This window comes from Nelumbo lutea, chromosome 6 (assembly GCF_056320005.1).
Source record: "Nelumbo lutea isolate HS-2025 chromosome 6, American lotus-T2T, whole genome shotgun sequence".
Lineage (NCBI taxonomy): Eukaryota > Viridiplantae > Streptophyta > Magnoliopsida > Proteales > Nelumbonaceae > Nelumbo > Nelumbo lutea.
Window position 1 is genome coordinate 72327667 of NC_142689.1, and position 5389 is coordinate 72333055.

Sequence of the window (5389 nt, forward strand, 5' to 3'; positions counted from 1 at the left end):
CTCCCTGATAGGTTTAAGAATAATAATAACCCAAAGAAGGGCAGTCAGGTGGGAAAATCCAAGATTGCTAATGCTGCTACAATACATGAAGGGAGAAATAAGGAGAGTGAAGAGAAATCAACCATTGAACAGTTAGCTACAATGAAGCTGGATTTTGAGAAGTATGGAAAGCTCCTAAATCACCTAGAAGCTACAATTTCTTCAGCTCACCCTTCCAACAGTACATCATCTTCATCGGCTTTTGCTCACTTAGGTAGTCGTGCTTTAGCAAATCACGCTTCGGCTTCAGGTAATCATAAAATCCCTTGGATTATCAATTCCGATGCATCAGACCATATAACTAGTCTTTCTAACATTTTTTTCTCATATCACATTCTCTCTGGGAAAGAGAAAATATCCTATGCCGATGGGTCCCTTGCCCCCATCTCTAGTAAAGGTGATATAAAGACCTCTGACACTCTGTTCTTATCTTCTGTTCTTCATGTCCCTAAACTTAACACAAACATCTTATCTTTTAGTAGCTTAACAAAGTCCATGAATTGCAGCATAACTTTCTTTCCCATTTATTGTGTTTTTCAGGACATACAGTCTCAGATGATGATTGGGAGTGACCATGAGGCGAACGGAATATACTTGCTGGACACACCAGATCAAGCTTTGGGACCACCTCATGGAGTTGCCTTAGAGTCAGTCGTGTCAGAGTCTGTTAACAAAATTTTATTATGTCATTTTCAGTTTGGTCACTTGTCTTTTTCTGCTTTGAGTCATCTATTCTAGATATATTTAAAGGAGTGTCTTTATTGAGTCTTCATTGTGAATCATATGAGCTGGCAAAGCATTGTAGGCATTCCTATTCAATTAGCAATAAAATATCACTTTCTCCTTTCCATATTGTTCATTCGGATGTGTGGGGGCCATATCACATGCCAACCATGGGGGGTTACATGTACTTTATCATTTTTATTGATGATTATTCATGTTACACTTGGATTTATCTCATGAAATCCAGGGATGAAGTACCAGCTGTTGTGAAAAATTTTCATGAAGTCATCCTCACCCAGTTTAATACTCGTATCAAAATATTCCACTCTGACAATGCTAAGGAGTATTTTGAGAGAACTCTCTCCACTTATCTTGAAACTTTTCGTGTTATTCATCAAAGTTCTTGTTCCTACACTCTACAACAAAATGGGGTGGTGGAAAGAAAGAACAGGCATGTGGTTGAAATTGCCAGATCCCTCTTGTTTGCATCCCATGTTCCCGTAAAGTTTTGGGGAGATGTTGTTCTTATTGCTACCTTTCTGATCAACCGTATGCCCTCCTAAGTCCTTGGCTTTAAAACTCTTTTTAGCCTTCTCTTTTCGGATGAGGATCTCTTTTCTCTTCCTCTTCATGTGTTTGGGTGTACTTGCTATGTGCATATTCATAGTCAACAAAGGCAGAAGTTTGAACCTAAGGCTCATAAGTGTGTGTTTCTGGGATATGCTTCCACATAGAAGGGGTATTGTTGTTTTGATCCAGTTCGTGGCACCCGCTTTGTATCTCGGGATGTCACATTTGCCGAGTTGACTCCCTTCTTTAGTATTCCTCCTGAGGGGGAGAAATCTTATGAGCCATTTGCTGTGTCTCCAGTCGTTCTTCTTCCCATCCCTTGTGAGTCCGATCATGGGGTATCCACCTCCTCCACTAGACCTACCTCTAATATCCCTGTTCCTCCTCCTCATTTTGCTCCTGCTCTCCAAAGGTGGTCCCAAAGATAGAGATTCAAACATGTGCAGGCTGTTTCCACTCCTTCAGAAGAGCATCTTGCCACTCCCATCATTCTTGAGGAAACAAGTCAGCCCTCTACTGACCCATCTCTGACTATCCCGGACCTTGACCTTCCTATTGCTCTTCACAAGGGCAAGCGGAAGTGTACAGCCCACTGCATCTCCAAACACTTATCTTACAACCTTCTGTCCCCTTCTGACTACTCATTTCTTGCCTCTGTGTCTTCCCATGTGATACCCAGGTCTGTATCGGAAGCATTATCTCAAGCTGAATGGGGGGATGCTATGATGATTGAACTTGATGCATTGCATAAGAATCATACCTGGGATATTGTGGACATGCTGGAAGGGAAGGAACCAGTTGGTTGTAAATGGGTGTATACCATTAAGTATCACTCTGATGGCTCTGTTGAGAGGTTTAAGGCTTGGTTGGTTGCTAAGGGTTACACCTAAATGTATGGCATTGACTATCTTGAGACGTTTGCTCATGTTGCTAAGATGATTTTAGTCAAGGTTTTACTTTCTCTAGCAGTTACTTTTGGCTGGCCCCTACACCAGCTTGATGTAAAAATGCCTTCCTGAATGGAGACCTGCATGAAGAGGTCTATATGTCTCTACCTCCAAGAGTGTATGGGAAAAAAATGAAAGCCAAAGTGTATAAACTACACAAATCTATTTATGGTCTCAAGGAATCTCCTCGGGCTTGGTTTGAGAGATTTTAGGCTGATCTTGTCTCCTTTGTCTACATTCAAACTCAATCTGATCATACACTATTCTTGAAGAGAAATGACTCTCTAGTAACCTTCTTGATTATTTATGTTGATGACATTGTGGTCACGGGTAATGACATTGAAGAGGCCAGCAAACTAAAGGGATTTCTCAACTCTGAATTTGAAATCAAAGACTTGGGAGATCTTTAGTATTTCTTGGGCATTGAAGTTGCTCGATCTAAGGATGGTATCTTCATATCTCAGTGCAAATATGTCATTGATCTTCTTGCTAAAACTGGTAAACTTGGAGTTAAACCCATCTCCACTCTCATTGATCCTAATTATAAGCTTTCTGCCACAAATGGTGAACATTTGCCTAGTAAGGGAGTGTTTCAGAGACTGATTGGGAGGTTGTTATACCTTTGCATGACTCGACCAGATATTTCCTATGCAGTAAGTGTTATTAGTCAGTTTATGCATTCTCCCAGAGATACTCATCTAACTGCTGCATAAAGGGTTCTGTGCTACTTGAAAGGTACTCTAGGGAAAGGTATTATGTTTGCTAGATCCTCTGGTTATTATGCTCTGGTTGCTGGGAATATTATGTCTTGGAAGAGTAAGAAACAATCAACAGTTGATAAATCCTCAACTGAAGCAAAATACAGGGCAATAGCTCATGGTGTGTCAGAATTACTATGGCTATTGATCCTTTCTAGAGGAATTGGGGGTGGACTACGAGAAACCAATGATGCTCTATTGTGGCAACCAAACTACTATCAACGTTGTACATAATTCTGTTCAACATGACAGAACTAAGCACATTGAGGTTGATAGGCATTTAATAAGAGAAAGAGTCTCTTCAAGAGAAGTTTGTTTACCATTCATCACATCAGAAGAGCAACTGACTAATATCTTGACCAAGGGGGAAATTGACACACTATATAAGCAAGCTGGGCATGATTGACATCTATACTCAACTTGAGGGGGAGTGTAAAGAGACTGGGTTGAATGGGCCCTAATAGCCTCTCTTATAATATATTTTATTTTATGTTGATGGGCCACACTTAATGGGCCTGTATTATTTTCTTTATGTAACTGCCAAGCTGATCGTCCACTTAAGGGCATTCTTGTGATCATTAAATTTTATATCTTAATAAAATAGGGTTAGAGGAGAATGGAGAATGATTCAACTCCTTCTTCTCTTACTTCTTCTCTTCGTCATCTTCTTCTCTTATACAGTTATTCAGACTTGTTTTATTCTGCTAATCACTAAGTTTAAATTTAATATTAGATGACTGATTTACATCTTGGATAAATAACTTTCTCACCTGGGGCAAAATTGCCAGTACTTAAATGGAAAAAAAAAATGCCCCTTTTAATAATGGATTTTTATGGATAAAATTGTCATTGCCTTATAAATAAAAGAACATGGGTAAATGCACTTACCCGGGTAAGTGTGGGTAAATAATTTACCAAAAAACAAAGAGAAAGAGAAACATCTTACGTACTTGTATGCTGTCTTTCGTTTGGAGGTTTTCCCGGTATGTGGCTGAATGTATTGTGAGGGTGTGAATAAATTCATATTCGGTCAAGCAGATGTGATTTCCAACCTGGTTCAGTGCGTAATAGAATTACCTAAGGGTCTAGCCATCTCATCACCTACCGAATTGAAGAGTAACGATGCTTCGACCAGCAATTCAATCGAGCCTAAGTGAATATGGTTTAAGAGTTCAGCAACTTTGGATATGATATTGGGTTACCAAAGTACCAAACTTTAAAGACAACACACGTTCTATTGGTTAAGGACATATGAACAACCAACGTTTTAACGTTTTCTTTCCTTTTATTTTGGTAAAATATGTACTGGCAATGTTGGCATGTTGCAACAAAATTCTACGCCCAAACGTGCCTGCAAATTCGGTGGAAGCCATGATTTTAAATTTGTAAGAGTAACGAATAACGAATAGGATGAGTATAAAGAAATTGAAATAATATACATAAATGATATATTGGTAAACAAAACACTAGTACATGAATCTTGGGTCTGTTTGATTTGCAAGGACACCCCAATGAGAAAATAAATTTTCCGTTTCTCATCCCATGCCTTCCCACCTTTTCCTCTCCCAGACCAATTTTTTTGGAAACCAAACAGACCATAATGGAATGGCATTTCCCATTTGAAAGAATGACCATTCCCTCCTCCCTTGGGAATGAGAATCCATTCCAGCTGATTCCAGTTTTAATTTAAACCAAACAGACAGTGGCTTTCTATTTTTATTCCAACTGCATACCAAACAGATCCTAAAGAAACTCATCTCATAGTACACGGTTCAGTAATTTGTAATTTTGAATTGTATTGCACCAGCTTCATACAATATAAAGAAAAACTTTTCCATTATTTTCTAAGATTTAGACAACTAGGTTTTTTTGTTGCAACTGAAGAATCTTTACTATGCAAAGGACACGAAGGGCATCCACAACGGTTTTCTGTGTTAAACCCCCTTGTATTCCCAAAACAGTTCATTAAATTTATGAGCCTTTGGTATTACAACGGAGAATAGAATGATCTTAGTACACAATTTCCATTAAAATTGATTAGATTGTTAAATTTTCAAGAAATAAAGCCCTTGATATGAACACAAAGAACCAACCATTATAGTTCCTTAGGAGAAATTGTATGAAAGCTCAACTTTATCTCCCTATAAGATCATTCACACAATCATTCAAGCTTTATTCATCTCATCTCTCTCTCAGGTCACAAGTAAATGTTTAGTAGGGAAAAGAAGTTGCATGTACGTGTGATTATATACCTTAATGTATGTTTGTAGTCATAAAAACATTAAACAAATACCAAATGAAATGGGAAGGGGCCCAAAATTTTACTATTTACAATTAAGAAAAAAACAGAAA